At 55.7% G+C, this 17,708-nt stretch overlaps 1 protein-coding gene across 6 annotated transcripts in view; it reads left to right on the top strand.

Moving 5' to 3' along the window:
- Positions 1-17,708, top strand: part of TBL1X (transducin beta like 1 X-linked) — a 119,568-nt gene that overhangs the window by 14,093 nt on the left and 87,767 nt on the right. The window contains exon 2 of one of the 6 annotated variants that reach the window (XM_053917016.2): positions 6,953-7,150. The exons of the other annotated variants lie outside the window; for them this stretch is intronic. The gene's annotated coding sequence lies outside the window, so the exon portion shown is untranslated. The remainder of the gene's footprint in view (positions 1-6,952; positions 7,151-17,708) is intronic. 6 annotated transcript variants of the gene reach the window in all.

Below are 17,708 nucleotides of genomic sequence, written 5' to 3'. Positions count from 1 at the left end.
TGACCTTTATGGTTCTCAGGCCAGCGCTCAATCCACTGAGCCACACCAGCCAGGGCTGCAGTGTGGTGTTTACTCTGTTGTCTCTTACCTGTTCTCTTGACTGTGGTGCTGGTCGCACAAACACACCTATCAGGATGCCAGCGATTCCCACTCGAGAAAGCTTGCTTGTGCCTTTCTGCAGCCTCTCTGCCTCCCTGCACCCCCTGTGTAGGCAAGCACTGGTCACTTCCTGTAGCAAGACCAGGGGACCACTGTTTTCTAGCATTCGGTCAGGGAAACCACACGCTGTTACGCATTGTTGGCCTGGCTACTTCCATCGACCGTGATGATTTGCGGCTTCGCCCACGGGGTGGTCTGTGCCTCTCCTTCCTCCCTCTGTCTCCCTGGGTGGGACTCCAGTGGCTCCCGGTGCTCCTCAGTCTATGGATGCGGCTGTTGGGCATGTGAGTTGCCTCCACGGTGGGGCTGTTCTGCGTCCCGCTGTGACCGGTGGTTCTGTGGCCGGGGTGGTGGTTCCCAAACCTCCTCGTGTGCAGAACCCTCGGAGACCTCGTGGAGCACAGGCTGCCGGGTCCCGTCCCCAGCATTTGTGCTTCCGGAAGCCTGCGTGGGGCCCAGGACGCTGCGTTTCTCACGGGTTCCAGGGGCTGCTGGTGGAGCGTGTCCCCCACGCTGGAGCGGCTACAAGTTTCCCGTGGGCGTTTGTTGCCGTGGGCGGTGTGTTCGTGAGGATATTGTCATTACTATTGATAGTTTGAACTGGGGGGAAGGATGTGCTACTTTGACTTTAGAGAGGAACTTGAGTGCCAGCTGCTGTTTTGCCAAAGCGTCGTCCTGCACTTGGCCGTGCACCCCTGGTCTTCTCACGGTTGCCTGCGAGTGTGTCCCATCGGACTGCCCGGGTTGTGGCCTCTCCCCCCGTGCCCCTGCCTGCAGGGTGTGTGCTGCAGCATCCTGACCCAGGGGCCGAGGGCCGTGCACGGCGGGCCAGCACCCCAGGCTCCTTCCACAGCCTCGCCTCCTCGGGATGCGGAGACTTTTACGGATCTGCAGCGACGGCACCGTTGGCTGATCTGCTCCTGTCTTCATCCCCCATCTCTCTAATGTGACAGCTTCATGGAGATGTGATTCACACGGCACGCAACCCACCCGACGGGAGTGTGTCATTGAGAACTTTCCTGCCTGGTGATTTCACAGAGCTGTGCGACTGGGAGCGGGCACGTGCTCGTTCTAGAACATTGTATCACCTGCAGAGAGACCCCGTACCCAGGAAGCCATCTCTACCCAGCCCCTGCTGCCCCCAGCCCCCACAGCGCCCCATTAGCTCTCTCTCTCTCCGTCTGGATTTGCCTTCCCCGAACGTTTTGTGTACATGGAGCCAGGCAGCGCGCGGTCTTTGCGTCTGGCGTCTTCCCAGGGGCACTGGTGAGGCTCTTCGCGGTGGCAGCACACGGGGCTGGTTCTGGCTGCCCTCCTGTGGAAAGTGGGGGTCGTGGGGGACGGCCTGGGGTCAGGCCTGTGCAGTCGAGGTGGAAGGATGTCCTAGGCTGAGGGAAGCGGACCGGCTGCCCGTCTCCGGTGACACGGGAGGTGGAAAACGCCGTACAACTGCCGCACGGCTGTGACGGCCGGTTTCAGTACAGCTCCTGCTCGGGCCTGGATGGTAACCGCACCCTGCAGTTTCTCCAGCCTTCCCCCAAAGAGGAGCCGAGGAGACAGCTGGGGCCCGTGGCAGCTGCACCTGCGGGCTGCGGGCTCATGCCACATTTCTCAGTGTGGTTTTAGCAGGAGCTTTCCTGGGACAAGGCACGGGAAGGGGGTTATGTGATGCGCCACCCAGTCTTGAAGTTTGTGGGGTTCCCACCAGATACCACAGCCCTTCCCGGATCCCGGACTTGTTTGCCTCCCTGGATTTATAAGCCTCTGCTGGCGAAGGACCACAGGTAGCACTGCTGTGGAGGGTGGGAGGTAAGGCAGGCTCATGTTTCTCGTCCTCCACGGCTCCCCGCTTTCTGGCACATCTGTGCTTACCACAAAAGGCTCGCTGGGAAGGCGGACATCACAGGCGTTTTCTCAGTTGGTCTTGTTAACTGACTGTGGCTCTCCTGTCCCTGCTGCCACAGATGACCCCACACTGACCCACGTGATCTCCCTTCCAATTGACTCCCTTACAGCGGTAGAGAGCAGAGGTCGGAATGGGTCTCCCTGTGCTGGCTGGGCCTCGTTCTTTCCCCGAGGCTCTCAGGGAGAATCCGTTTCCTTTGGTTTTTTTTGTCTTCTTATTGATAGTCAGTTTTTGCCCCAGCTTCTAGGGCAGCCTGCACTCCTTGGTGTGTGGTCCCTTGTCCCATCCTCAGAGCCCGCAGTGTAACCTCTCTCTGACCATCCCTCCAAAGTGCCAGCTCCCTGTGACCCTGTCCTGGAAAGACTCCCCACTTGTGAGGGCTCCTGGGGTGACATCAGACCCACCCTGGCGACCTAGGGTCACCTCTGCATCTCGGGATCCTTAAGGGCGTCACATCTGCCATGGGAGGTCACATTTCACCGTTCTTCTGCGGGTTATATGTTGACTGTCTACAAGGAGAGACGCACTTCCTTTTTTTCTGTCTCTTCGTTCCTTCCTCTGAAGCCTGCGGGCCTTGTGTCTTTAGTTAACAGTCACTGTTATTCCGTGGACAATTCAAGGCTCTCGGACCATTTGGTCTGTGGGTCTGCCTTTCCCAGGGGTGCACCACTCATGGGGTTTGGCATGGAGTCTGCCACACCCCAAGCGCCTCCCGGAGCTGTTTTCCGTCTTGGAGAGACCGGGATTGTTGGGGCAGCTCGTGGACAACACCACTGCATATCCAGCTTCTCTCTTCTCTCCCAGGCACCGTCAGTTTGGGGGTGTCTTGGGGACTCTGCCAGACCACGCTGTGGAGTTAGTGTGCCTGAGATCGAGTGAGGCGTGTGGAACGCAGCATCCCTGGGGCACAGGCAGCAGGGGGGCTTGTGGCTTCACGAAAGGGTGGACAGAGATGGGTGGGCACAAACACACAAGAGTCATGCTTATATCCACTTGTCACCGGCGTTTTGGTTCAAACATATTGTAGGAGTGTAGCAGTCAGCTTTCTGCTACTCTTCTGTTGCGTAACAAACAGCCCTCCGATTCAGATACTCTTCTGTTGAGTAACAAACAGCCCTCCGATTCAGATACTCTTCTCTTGCGTAACAAACAGCCCTCTGATTCAGATACTCTTCTGTTGCGTAACAAACAGCCCTCCGATTCAGATACTCTTCTGTTGTGTAACAAACAGCCCTCCGATTCAGAGGCCCATAGAAACAGGCACGTATTTCTTGCTTTTCCTAGTTTGCTCTGGCTCCCCAGGGCTCAGCCGGGTGGGGTCAGGAAGGCCAAGTTGGGGTCTGGACTGGGTTTGGGGCCGAACGGCGTGCATGCGGAGGCCAGCGGGTTCCTGGGACGTGCCTCCTCCCATCTGGTGTGAGGAGGAGCCACGTTAAACCACGCAGGCACATTGAAAACCTGCTTGTCACCCTCACTAGCATGCCGTGGACTGAAGCAAGTGACACATCCAACATCCACGGGGTGGTGAAGGATGGGGAGGGAGGTCCCCCAAACTCACATGGCAAAGGGAGCAAGTGTTTATTTGTTTTATAGGAAGGGAGGGAGGGAGGAGTTTGGGAGGGATGGTGACCCAGAGCTTGGGACTGGATTCACCTGGTTGCATCCAGGAAAATGAGCTGTGCAGGTGGGTGTTGGGAGCCCAGGTGGTAGCCGGACGTGTGGCCGCCTCGGTTCCGCCTTCGAACAGTGGTCCACACCTCGGGCTGGGGCGAGGGCGTGGCGTTTGGCAGGGGACCTTTGGCAACGCCTGGAGACATCTTTGGCTGTCCCAGCAGAGGGGGAGGAGCTTCTGGCCTGCAGTGGGCAGAAACTAGGAGTGCTTCTCTGCATCTTAGAGTGCATGGGGCAGCCCCCCACAGGGAGTCGTCCAACTGGGCACGCAGGCCAGGTCCAGAGGATTTTCATGCACTTTGAAGTTGCTGGGCCATGTCTCGCAGGACGGCCCCAGCTGGACAGGGGACCGGGCGGTCCTTCCCATGCACAGACACAGACGGCCGAGAAGGGCACCCACTGCGGAGTGTCTCAGGGGCGCCTTTGCAGACACGGGTGAGCACGCAGCACTCTTGGCTCGCTCTCTGGGATTTCTTTGTATCAGTTGCTTTGTACCATGTTCATTCTTTAAGTTTTTATTAACGCTTTACTATTGCTCGGCCTAATAAATGGACCATTTATTTGGTGTTGAAAAATGTGTTTTTTATTAGATTTCCATTACGAGCTTCGTGGTTTTGTTTTTTTTTCTTTCCCCCCGCTCCAGGTGGCCTTTCGCCAACTCTTTCTTTCAGGCGTGTATTTTCTTTTTCCTCACGAGCAAGATCGTGCGTTCTCGACAGCAAAGATCACGCCTCACGGTTTGTGCACGCGAGTGTGCATGTGGTGGTCGCCGGTCGGCTGCGAGCGGTGTCCATTGCCATCCGTACGGACGGGTCATTTCGTTTATGCACCTGCCACGGACCAGCCTTTTACACCCTGCTATAAATCATGCCTGCAGTCTTCCGGGCCAGTGCTTGGCCGCTTGGTGCTTGGTGCCCGTGTGGCAAAACGAAAGCTTTGAGCTCCACGGCGGAAGGGCGCCGTGCCGCGGAGGGGCCCCCAGGCTCCGTCCTCCTCCTGGGCACACTCTGCTTCATGCGGGGGAATGCCACGTTGGAGGTATGAGAACAATCCTGTGCCGTGAGAGGAAAAATGGAGAAAATCCTTGCTCTAGAGACTTCTTGGTCCCTAGAGTTTGTTAGGAATTGCTTGGCAAGGATGGGAAAAATTTTGTTATAAAAAAACTTTCTTTTTCCAGTGTAGTGGTGACTAATTCAGACGGTTCTCTAGGGTACAGTAGTTGTGAGCACACGGCTCTTGTTCTTCCACATTCCACCTGTGGGAATTCTAGGTTTGCGGGATGCAGGGAGAGGGGCGTGCCCACAGAGGACTTGCTACCCTTTAGTCATTCCTTGCTTACAAATGTGTTCAACTGAGAACTGTAGCTGGTGTAGCTCAGTGTATTGAGCACAGGCCTGTGAACCAAAGGGTCACCGGTTCGATTCCCAGTCAGGGCACGTGCCTGGGTTGTGGGGCAGGTCCCCAGTAGGGGGCCACGAGAGGTAATCACCCACACGTTGGAGTTTGTCTCCCTCTCGTCCTCCCCGGCTCCCCCTCTGTCTTAAACTAAATCTTTTTAAAAACGCTTTTGAGATGTAATTGACACGTAATGTATTAGTTTCAGGTGTAGAACATAATGATTGGATACATGTATTTATTGCAAAATGATCACCCAGCACACTGTTGCTAGTTGTGTGTTTTTAATTTTTTTTCTGATGAGAACTTTTAAGGTGTGCTCTCGGCAGCCCTCAAACGTGCAAGTGTTAGGAACTGTAGTCTCCACGCTCTGCATTGCATCTCAGGGACTTGCTCCTCGTGTAACTGGAAGTTGCTCCTTTTGAAGCCCTGGCCTGTTCTGCCGCCCCCACCCCACCTGCGCACCCACCTGTCTCTCCTGTGCACCTACCAGTTCCGCAGTTCTTACCCAACGTCCTGCCTCGCCCGACACCTCCCTGCCAGTCTGGACACCGCACTGGCGTGTCTGACTAGCAGACGACCTAGAAATGCACATGGAGTCAGAGAGAAGGTGAAAGTAAGCCTGTGAACTAGCTACGTGCGGGGAAGGGCTTGGCCTCAGCCAGCACCGCGGGGTGCGGATGGATGTTAACCGCCGCCCCGCGGGGCGCAGGTGCCGCACTCGTGGGTCTCGTTAGGCTACCGACAGGGTCACTTCCAAGCCTGTTTTTGTCGCGCATGAAACTGACGTTAGGATGTCGAAATGAAGCAGTTAGGAAACCAGTGTCAGCTCGAGGGGAAGGAACCCACGCTTTGCAGCTCTGTCCCTCCGGAAGGCATGTAGAACGTCCCGTGTGCCCAGGGATGGGAGCGGGAAGCCCCTGGGGAGGAAATCAAACTTCTCTGCCTGTTCTGCCAGCCTGTGTCGGGGCGTTCTGAGTATCGCCCAGGCCAGTGTGGTGCAGTGGCTTGGCTTGGGTGGCGTCCTGCAAAGCCAAAGGTCACCAGCTGGATTCCCGGTCAGGGCGCATGCCCCGGTTGTAGGTTCAGTCCCCGGTCGGGGCACGTTCAAGAGGCAACCGGTGCGTGTTTCTCTCCCTCTCATTCTCCCCCACTTCCCTTCTCTCTAAAAATAAATAAGTGAAATCTTTTTACAAAGGCCCTAAAGACCAAAGACTTGCTAAGCAGTCTCCTAGTCCCCTCAGTGCTGGGGTGTGTTGTCTGTGACCACATTTCTGGGATTTGCCTGCTGGCTCTAACGTCTTTGCAGGGTGCCTGCCCTCGCCTCCCACCTGTGCGACAGGTACAACAGGAAACGGGGACTTTGGGAGGTATGTTGATTCTCCTGGTGTGGGGCTTGGGGGTCTTTGGAGCCTGTATAAGAAGTCACTGCCTGACCTCACCTGTGATGCACTGGATGGAATGGAACTAGACCCGCATCATCGCGGGTTATCAGTCGTTGTGGGGGTCGAGGATGCACACCAGGGTTTTCCTGGAAAGAGGCGATGAGCGGGAACAATCACTGAGTGTTAGTCTCGGGCTGTCATTAAACACCCATGTGACAGAGGCCCTGAGAGAATAAAAGATGGTCCCGTTGCTCCCGACAACTGAGGGCTCGGGCCACGTGCTCTCTGGTCATTCCAGCACAACACGCTCGATCGGTTTTCGGGACTGCCCACGGCTCCTCGTTCAAACTGACAGGGGAACGTGGAGGTAAAAATGGCACAGGGCGCCACCCGGTGCGTGCTACGCTGTGTCTGGGGTCTTGTCCTCGCCTTACAGGGAATTCTCCAGAATAAGGAGTGCCTGAGCTGCCTTGAACAGGAACCCGGAACGGCTGGTCTTCTAGCAAATTCTCCGTGGCAGGGTTGTCTCGTGAGGTCTGGGCGCATCTCTTGATGGTCTAGCCAGCTGCATGCCACAGAACGGAGGGCTGGTTTGCCAGAAGAGGAGGTTCAGACACTCAGCCTGTGCGTAGAGGTAAGGGCGACGGTTAGCTTTATCTCACGGTCGTAGGGAGTTGTCTTTGGGAGATATACAGGCTTGCACCCTGGTGGCAAACACCACTTATAGATGACTTTCCCCCCCATAAAACTCCTTGGACAGTCAACTCAGAGACTATTCATTCTTAAAAAAAGGGGGGGGCAAAACAAAAAATATAGGTAATTTTTTTTTTGCATTGTGAAAATGGTTAGCTTAAGGATCTATATATATTGAAAATTGGTCATCTTTTGTGAATTTCCACAGGCTTTGGGGCCTTTTAAGAACGTTCCTTCCTTCCTGCTGGATGCGCTTGGTTGGAGTTTGTGTTTGGCTTACAGCAGCTCTGCAGGAAGGTGGGCGTGTTCACCGGTCACTCAGTGTTAGGGTCACTCAGAGGACAAAAGAAGTTTCTCGCTTTAGCCCTTCTTGTTGCTCATGCTGTCTTGGACACGTTCCTACGTCTGGTCTTAGAGGGGGTCTTTTAGGTCTCCTTCTCTCCCTCTCTCATTCTCTCTCTCTCTCTCTCTCCCCCCCCCTTTCTAAAACCAATAAACCTATCTTCAGGTGAGGGTCTTTTCTGTCTATGTCACTGAAAGAGAAAAAGGCATCTGCCAACAGCTGGGAGCACGCCTGGCTCGCGCAGTGAGGCTGTGGCATTCTCCTGTGGAAGCATGAACCATTTCAGAGACCCCCAACTCACACAAGGACCATCCGATTCCTGGAACCCTCCCCAAAGTCACTGCAACACAACCCTCTGCCGCACGGGACGATGCTCCCCCCACCGGCGCCAGCAGCCACGGCTTCGTGCATGCCTGATCGGCACAAGAGAAGGCTGACCGATGGGCGTGGGTGTGCCCTGCAGTATCAGGAACGTGTGGTAACAAAAATTGTCATGAAAGGACTTCTTAGTCACTGATGTTTGCAGTTGTGCATGGGAGCGACTCCAGGTGGTTCCGGGGTCACCTGGGAGCATTTGATGTTGATGGGACACCAGCTTCTTCCTTATGGACGCGTCGACAGCTCGGGGGGCTGGAGCACGATTCCGGGCTACGGGAAGCCCAGGCGGGGTGGGGGTCCACTTCCAGTGACGGCAGCTCTTTGCAGCTCCTAGTTTAGAGCATCGTGTGCGTTCTTGTTGATGCCCTCGTGAATGGCGTTTTCTCGATTTCCTGTTCAGATGCTTCATGGCCAGTGTTTGCAGGACTGGAAATTTGGATGCAGTGGGAGACCTTTTTTGCTTGCTCCTGACGGGAAGAAGGTTTTTCCTGGGTCCTGGCCTGTGTCTGTTGCCTTCATCCTTCACTGGGTTCTTGTTTGTCTCCTGGGTTTGCCACGGTTCCTTCTCCAAAGCCACAGGAACACGCGCTAGGTTTTGAAAATTGTATTGAACGCACTTTTTCTTGTAAGTGATTTAATTTGGTTAATTCTAGGCAACCCCGAGGTTTCAGAAATAGTGCTGAGAGATCCCGTGGGCCGTCTCGCCGCTTCCTGGGATGGTGGCGTTGTGTGTGACCCTGGGCAGCCGCCGCAAGTTCACACGGCACAAGGCAGTGAACTTGGCCTGAGACCTTAACATTCTCCAGGGTTCCCACGGACTCACTGTGGTTGCTGGTATTTGAAAGACAAGCGTTAAGTGATACCACTTAATGCGAAGGGAGCGTGACTTGAGCGGAAGGGGATGGATGAGGGGGAGTACACACAGGTTGCCGGGAAGGGTCACCTTGTCACCCAGAGGAAAGCAGCACGGCTTTCTGCCCTGCCTGTCTGGCAGGGTTGGTTTCTGATGGCGATGGAACACCGAGGCGCACAGCTCAATGCAGTGTGGGCTGGCTGTGCTGTGTCCCCGCCATCCAGGGCCACATCATCGGGTCCCTGCCCGGGTTTGGACCCTGGTCAGGAATGCAGGCGGGCGGCGTTGGTCTGCCAGTGGCTCAGCCCGTGCAGCTGAGACGCCTTCAGGATGCAGCCATGCAGAGCCGGCTCGGTTCCAGGCTTGCACCGGGAGATGTGATAAGACTGGAAGTCGGAGCTCCCTATCTTCAGTGGCAGGAGCCCGTGAACCATGTAGGAAACACGGTGTGGTGGACGGGTCTGCGGAAGCGAAAGGAGGTTAGGGGGTCGCCTCGGACGGCGGTGTGGGGACGGGCAAGGGTGGTGACTGTGAACGGGGGCGGGGCTGCATCTGGGGCTGGTGCCGATGTTCAGAGGCTCACGTGCTGATGGTGGTCCCGCTCTGCGCACACTAAAAGCAAAAGCAGTGGGCGGTCCAGCGGGGCAGTTGTATTTTATGTGATTTATATCTCAATAAAGCTGTTTTGAACGGGGGGCCTTCAAGCTGCTCTTCCAAGACCTCGAGTGTTCTCGTGTGGTCCCAGCTCTTTCTCGTGCACGCACGTGGGGTCACTTTCGGCGTGCGGAGAGCAAGTTCAGAGTGACCAGTTCCAGAAACCGGGTGCCTGTCTGTCACCACCAGGCCGCCAGGATTAGGAGCCAGGCCTCGGCAGGGACCGTGAAAATGCGGCTGACACTGGAGGAAGTGGGCCTGTATTTACACGTTCCCTTTCTCTTCCTCCCCAAACAAACAAACAAAGAGAAAGCGAGAGACACCACAGGCCCAGGTGGGTGTGCCACGGGCGGGCATTTGGAGAGAAACAGTTACAGGAGGGGAAATAAGGGGCGGTACAGCCGCCCACTGCCTCTCAGCAACGAACGTAGAGATGGAGGTGCGGATGGCAAACGGCAGAGTCGGCCTCAAACGGACCCTCAGACTTGGGGGGGAAATTGGAAACATCTGGTCCCTCAAATCACCCGCGATATCTTGGATGCAGCTGACGGAGGTGCGTGCGTCACCAAGGGCGCCCCCGGAGAGGGCGGGGGAAATCAACGCAGAGCGCACGCGCATGCTCCGCGATAACCAGTGTGCGCGCCTCGCCCGTGAATCGTGCTTGGTTGGCAGTGGGCAGAGGTCCGTTGTTTTAAGTAGTACCAGCCTTTCCCCCATTCGTAAACGTGGCCAAATAAAAAGCACATGCCTGCTGAAAAACGGTTTTTTGTTTTTGTTTTTTTACTTATGACATCCAGGTGGGCATTGATTGTTTGCTCGCACTCAGCAGTTTGCCCTGAGCATCATCTGCCCATGGAACTGGCTCGGCGCTTGCGGTGAGACTACTCGCGAGGGGTGACGCGGCACAGCTGGTTGCAAACCGTCAGGGTTTAGTTTCGTGGAAAAAAAAAGAGAAAGAAAAAGTTTTCTGAGCAGGGCTCTTTTGCTGTTTGGTTACTGCACGTGGTAACTGTTACCAGACGTGGTACCACGTGTTTGGCACCAGCTGTAAAGACTGCGTAGTTGCGAGGAAGGTTAGAGGAAGCCGGCTGGGGTGCGGCGTTGATACAGTGTAGTGCTACAGTGTTGTGTGGAATAGACCCGGAGAGGGGTGGGAAGGACCGCACCCCCCCACAACCTGTTTCCTTTCATGTGCTGGAGTTTGATCTGCGGGACTCCTGCACTGTTTGTTTGTGACTTCCTGCGCTGAAACCTGAGTGGCCTGCCCTGCCGTTGACCTTTCCATCGGAACTGTGGACTCATTCACGTGTATCTGGTTCATTCTCAGTACCAGGGTCACATCCCTAGACGGACAGCGAACCTGAACTTCGGGGGCATGGGTAGGACGTGAACTTTGCCTTCAGGGGAGATAAGGATAAAAATCATAAGTTTGGTAGCCGGCCCCTTTGGGGGTGTCCGCTCTCCGCAGGGCAGCGCGCTAGGTGCTGTGTGTAGAGCCTTGGAGGCTGCACAAGAGGTTCGAACCCATCGCAAAGGCTCTTCCTGCTTTGCAGGTGGGGGAGCTGCAGCCGGGCTGGGAAACAGGTGCACAGCTGTGCACCGTGCGGCTGAGAGCGGAATGGTGGGAGACTGGAACGCCCCTGGTTTTTTCCCAGGGCACCCCTGTGCTTCCAAATGCCGCACAGGCCCCCCACTCCTCGCCCCCTCCAGTTCGTGGCACTGTTTAGTCTTAGGATTCCTCCGGACCCTCGGGAGTGTGCCTGGGAACTCTGAGCAACGGACGGCGCCTGATTCGCAAACCGCTGCGAGCCTGGCTTCCTGTAAGGCCTGCCAGCTGTGTGTTTGCCATCTGCGCGCTAAGGCTGGTTTTGTATTTTTAAACGGCCGAGAAAAACAAGACTATTTTGTGACACGTGAAAATGATACGGAATTCAAACGTCAGTGCCCGAGACGTTTCACTGGGACGACCCCACCCACCTGTTCACTCTTGCTCCTTACGAAGAGTGTGTGGTCCCAGACGTCCCGTGGCCCCAGGAAGCCAGAAGTGTTTGATGTTCAGCTCTTGGCAGAAAAGGCACCATCCCCGCTTGCTTCAAGGCACATAGCTCTCTGCCAGGTATGGCTCGCCCTTCCTCGTCCTCTCTCCTGTCTCTTCTTCGTTTGCACCCTGTTCCCCTCTCACCTTGCTTGCTTTCCACTATTAGAGAGTTCTTTCTTTGATGTGAGCTTTGTCCCACTTAAAATGCCTACTGTCCCCGGGACAGGTGATTGGCGGAAGCTTGTCAGTTGTTCATACCAGTGTTGGAAGGGGTTGGGGGTGGCTTTGTCAGAGCAGAACAGGGCGGCTGCATAGAATGAGGAGGCATGGGGCGCCCCTGTGCAGGGGCTGGAGGAAAGGGGAGGTCGGGTGACCCACAAGTGACCTTTGTTCGTTTATTCTTCCATTGCCTGTGTCGTCCCGTGTCCCCCAGCAGTCACCCAGAGGCTGCAAGTATTGGTGGGCAAAATCCTTGCTAAGTTCTTCACAGGGAATTGTCAGCTTACCACAGCCATGGGGCCTGAAGTCGCCCCGGCCCCACCACAGAAGGGGGGGACTGGGCAGACCTGAGCGGAGCTGTAGGGCAGGGCCCACCGAGAGCAAGGGGCAGAGGGGGACTGATGTGGCCAGTCCTCCTCCCGTCCCCCCGGGAGCTTATCTACGTTCCGGCACCTTCTGTGGAATGCGGACTGAACCTGCCGGGGGCCATGACCCAGGTCTCTCTGGTTTAGCTGCTATTAATAACGGTTGCTTCTGCCGAAGCGCAGGCGAGGGTGAGGCGTGTGTGGGACGTGTCACTGGGTTTCAGTCCGTGGCCCCCCCAATACACAGGGAAAACTCCATTCCCCTCCCAGAAACAGCGTTATGATAAACATGCCCAATGCCGCAGTGTACGGTTGGCCCGTTAGGATGACCTTCCTGTGAATGTGTCATGACCAGTTGATACTCCAGCCCCGGTCGCGGGCTTTGCGAGGCTCTCCCGGGCTAGCTGGGCGCCCGCTGTGTTTCTGTAGCATCGTGTTTTCTGAGTGAGACACCGATGGAGACTTGGACTGGGTCCCACCCACATTCACAGCCCTTTGGAGGCTGCTTTCATTTCTGGATCTCGTCTTAGCACTTGACCTGTGTGGATGTCCACAGTCATAGGGCAAAGGGTTACTCCACCTGTGGTGCTTTGGGGTGGGCGCCCTACTCCTTGGTGTTCCGTGACTTCGCAAAGCTTTGTTAAAAGATGCTGGAGGTGCCCACCTGTCCGGCTGGGGGGTGGGGTGGGGAAGAGTGGGGCTGGGAGGAGGAGGGGCCTACGTGAGCTGGAATTGGAAAGCAGCAGGTCATTTGTCACACGACCCCACGTCGCAAAGCTGCCGGCACACGTGTAGAGTGGAGAACCTCGGGTCTCGCCTGTCCCTCTGTAAAAATCGCTCACCGAGGAGATGGACCACGGTCCTTGGATCTCCTGGGCGGGGGGTGTCTTGGGAGGATTGCAGACCCCCAGGGACTTGGAGTGGGTGGGTGGGGCGGTCCCTGGCTTCCATCTCTTGCTTCTCCAAATACTGTCTCCCCACACCTTCCCGGTACGTAACCACAAAGTGGAATGTAAGTACAGACCACCTTTATACGAGACAGGTCACAGCTTTACAGCAAGCTTTGCGTAAAGTGGGCTGGATTTGTGAGGGATTTATGGAGAGCCTTCTGTTCCAGGATGAGTAGGGGGAAAAAAAATCTTCAACTCCAAGAGGGATGGTGATTTCGTGGGGCAATATAATGGCGGGATTGCATTTCCTGTCTGTGGAGGTGCAATTTGACCTCACTGGCTGAGGGCTGATCACATGTGGGAGCCAAGAGCTAGCGATGGAGGAGGGGCAATGGGGAGGAGGAAGGGGAGGAGGCCTCCTAGCGGGTGAGGGATGAAGGATGTGTCCATAGGAGCCCTGGGAGTCATGAGACAGGGAAGGGGGTCTTGAGCCAGGGTTGCCAGAGGTGCGCAGGTGGGTTGGCTAGGCCACTAGAGAATCCAAGTTTGGTTTTGAGCGAGGACGCAGGGTGCCTGCGGTGGGCTGAAGGTGGGAGCTGTGGGATAATGCATGGACGGTCTGCCCCAGCAGCCCTGTGATACTCAGTGGTATACCCCCATCTCACTGGCTGGGCTCGGGGAGGGTGAGAGGACTCGCCCACCTTGTCCATCGGCTCTCATAAGCACCCTTACCAAGCCCCCACCAGCTCTGCTGACTTGCGCCTCGGGGAGGGGAAAGACCGTCTCAAAGTGTGCACCCACCAGCGAGGCGTCCTGAGCATGGGGAAGATGTGGGCTCCCTTTTGTAAGCTCAGCAAGGATTCATGTGGGGGGCTATGGAAAACTGTAGGTTTTGGAAAGCAAGACAAGCCGGCTCTCTCCTGTGAGCTTGCAGACACCTGCCTCTAGTCTAGCAAGGAAAACAGGCAAAGCCTTCCCCCAAATGGACGGGACCCTCTGTGTGATCTGGTAGCTCATTGCTCTCATTGCATTTTTCTGCTGCTGGTGGAACGCCTTCAAAGGCAAGCTCCGCGGCCTTTTGCCTTCCCTCGGCCGTGAACTTGCAACGGTGGAACCTGAGGCTCTTCCCGCCCCCTCGGTCCCTGCCCTTCCCTCTCTGCTAATTCCACAAGTTTCGTTGCCTAGTGTCTAGTGAAATTCAGTGACAAGTTAGTGAATGTGAAGCTGTGGGTCTCTGCCCTCTCACCCCCCGCCATGCACGTTCACTGACCCTCCCTCCTCGTGAACTTCGGTCTGCCCACACCTTCCAGCCAAGTCTGAAGACCGACTTTCCACAGCACGCGTGGAGCTTCTGGCCTCTTGCACGGGGAGACCCCGTTCCCCCCCCCCCCCCGCCTCTGTTACCTTCCATGACAATCCCACCCCTGGAATAGGCTTCGTTGGTCGGTGGCTTCTCTCCGCACCTGCTCATTTATCCATCCGCCTGGCAAATATTTGCTCAGTGCTGCCTGCTCCGTGCTGCCCTGGATGCTGGGGAGATGGCGGGGAACAAAACAGACGCCACTGCTGTTATCATGGCAAGCAGGGCGCGGGCTGAACGGGGAAGGGTCAGAGAGATGTGCGCCCAGAGATGATTGTGTTTCAGCAGGAGTGCATTTCCTGCGGAGAGCCGGGTGGCCCGTAGACGGGAGCCCGTGGTGGGAGCAATCACTGAGGACGAAGGCACACACGTCACCTGGGACCTGGGGGTTGGCGGGGGCAGGGATGCCTGGCCCAGGAGCAGCGTGTTGGCAGGTGCCGAGCTCAGCACAGAGGAGCAGAGGAGCAGAGGGAGCTTGGTCGAGTCCCTGGGTCTGACTCTGGGTAGTGTGAGGAAGGTGGCTCATCTCCTCAGAGTCTCGGGCAGCCTGCGTGGACGGAACGGGGAGATGTGCACCTTGAGGTGGGCTGTGGCTGCTCCGTGGAGAACGCCTTGCGGCAAGTCGACGAGGGAAGTGGGCCGACCGTGGGCACCTGCTGGAATATTCCAGAACTGTGGTGACTTGGACCAGGGCGTGGTCCTGGATGTGGAGCAGAGGGTGTCAGTGACAGGCAGGACTGGGATTTTTTTTTTTTTCCTAAGAGAGAGGGGAAGGGGGAGAGAAAAAGAGGCAAAGAAACATTGGCTGGCTTTCTCTTGAATGCGCTCAGAGCGGGGACTGAATCCTCATAACCCAGGCATGTGCCCTGGCCGGGAATGGAACCAGTGCCCATCCACTTTGTGGTGCTGCGCCTGGCCAGGGTTGGCCAGGCGGGACTGGGATTTGCTGGGTTTCTCCTTTGCCACCAATCGTGAGAGATTTTCCTCCCCTCTCGTTGCATGGAAACCCTCAGTCATACTTACCTCTGCTCTTAAGTACAGCTGTCAGTGTGCCCCGTGAGGCCTGAGCTCAGATGCTGCGTGCTCTGAATGTTTCCAACATTATTCCTAATTGTTGAAATGCACGCATGCTTTTATTTATTTACTTGGCTCCAGTATGCGTAGGTGTCTGGACCAATTTCTCAGTAATACAGTGAAACTGTAACTAGAAGTTTGGAACATCTCACGGTGTGGGGAGCCCTCTGAGCTCTGAGCGAGCTGGGCACTCATCGCAACAGTATCCAAACGCTACATAATTGCTTAATTAATTAGGAGGTGTTTTCTCAGAGATTTACATTATAGCGTTTTGCTTTTTGAAAAAGACGTTATGTGCACGGGCATAGGCAAATTGCCTCCAGCGTGGGGTTCTGCGTTCCGTTCTGTCCCTGTTTCGCAGCTGCTCGTGAGCAGGAGAAGACAGCCCGTTTTGCCCGCAGTGAAAAGGTGTTCGTGTTTGAAGGATGACTGACCCCAAACAGCTCCGACTTGGCCAGCGTGGACATCCGTGTATCAGTCGCATCTTTCCGCCTGCACGCTGCTCACCGTAGTTTTCCCTGTTTGCGCAGGAAACAGAATGTTTCCCAGAGAGAGCTGGAGTGAAAATGAGCTGTAATCGTGTTGGAAGGACGAAGAGATCTTAGATTTACTTTTCTGCCTTTTTTTTTTTAATTTTTTTGCCAGAGAGGGTGGAAGGCTCAGGAGGTTCGCGATGAGATTGGGTATGGGCGCTTTCTTGCCTGATTTCTCCTTCTAGTTCTGTTTCCTGGGTAAGAAATAATGCTAATGAGTACAGCTGCAGCCAAGAGGGGCGGGGGGGGGGGGGAGAGGGACGGAGTGGGGGGAGAGAGAAAGTCTCTTTGTCAAACTCAGTTGCTTTATGTGGTTCGTTTGGAGATACATGTATATACTGTCTCTAAAGTTGCAATATCTGGAAGTCTCTACAATGTTACTCTGGAAAGAGTAGGTAGAGTGAATAATTTTCATGGAACTGCGGGCGTAGGATAATAAAGTGACAGACGTGCAGTCAAATTGAGTATCGCTGAGGAAGACTGGTGCGGTGACAGGAGGAAATGCAAATGTTCAGGGCCGGGAAATGTGTCCCCAAGCGTCTGTGGGTGTGTCTCTCTGTACCTGAGAATGGCTTGGCACCGGTGCGGCTGAATTAGGCAGCGCGGGCTCTCGCTCCACATCACACCAGGGAAATGCACAGTGGCCCCGTGGTTTTTAATGAGCTGGGGCAAGGTGAAGTACTTAGTAGCAGGCACTGTGTCCTGTGATGACTGCTGCACCCATTCTTTACTTTGTAAAGTCCCTTATAAACCACGCATTATGGTAGTTACAAGGTCCATTAAGCCGGAGACTTTCCAGTGTATGGGACAACCCTTGTTTGGAGAGGTGTCAAAATTGAGCGTTTTCATTCTGGGAGATAAGCATTGTATGGGCATTGCATTCTCTTCCTCGGGATATTCTGCGTGGCTGTGCTTTTCCTTTTTCCGTCCTGAGGCAGTTGTGGAAAGGTCAGTCGGCGAATTCCTTCCCAGGGACGTTTCGTGCCGTCCTGCGGAAGTTGATTGGTGTATTTATGGAGCGCTTACTTTGGGCAAAGCACAGTGCGGTGGCCGGGTAGGGAGTCGAGGGGACCTTGGTTCTTGCCCTTGAGACAGCGACTGTCTTCACTGGTCCGGCTACCTGTGTCAGCAACCGCGAGGTGCTGGCGTTCCTGTTCGCGCGTCTCGAAGAATTTGCCGTGACAGGTGGGAGTACACGCAGGAGTGACCGGGACCTGCCTGCCATCTGTATCGCATGTGACACCCTCCACCTCCCTTCATACTTCCTTGACGCTGCCGGTAACATGGGTTGTTACCCAGACACCCGACAGTTTTGAGTGTCTTCCAGGGTCATTGTGTTCGTCCATTCGGGCTGCTGAAACAAAAATACCATCCATCGTGTGGCTTTGAAACAATGTTTCCTTCTCACGGTTCTGGAAGGTGGCCGTCCAGGATGAATTAGCCCAGGCAGATGCCGTGCCTGGCACGGGCCAGGTTTCTGGCTGGTAGCTGGATGTCTTCTCTCTGAGCCCCCGCACAGTGGAAGGGACTGGGGCATTCTGGGGGGGGTGCCCTCTGTGCAAAGGGCACTCATTCTGTTCATTAAGCTCCACCCCCGTGACCCAGACACCTCCCAGAGACCCCACTCCCAGATACCATCACGTGGGCTTGGAGCTTCCCACGTAGGAATTTGGGGAGGGGGCACGTTCAGTGTAGAGCAGCGGAAGAAGAGGCAGCTGTGCCCGGGACCTGCCAGGCACACCGTCTTCCGGGAGATAAGCTCAGCAGACACGACTGGTTCCTGGAGTTCCAC

The sequence above is a fragment of the Desmodus rotundus genome, chromosome X (assembly GCF_022682495.2).
Source record: "Desmodus rotundus isolate HL8 chromosome X, HLdesRot8A.1, whole genome shotgun sequence".
Taxonomy (NCBI): domain Eukaryota; kingdom Metazoa; phylum Chordata; class Mammalia; order Chiroptera; family Phyllostomidae; genus Desmodus; species Desmodus rotundus.
This window is presented reverse-complemented; position numbering and strand designations above follow the sequence as displayed.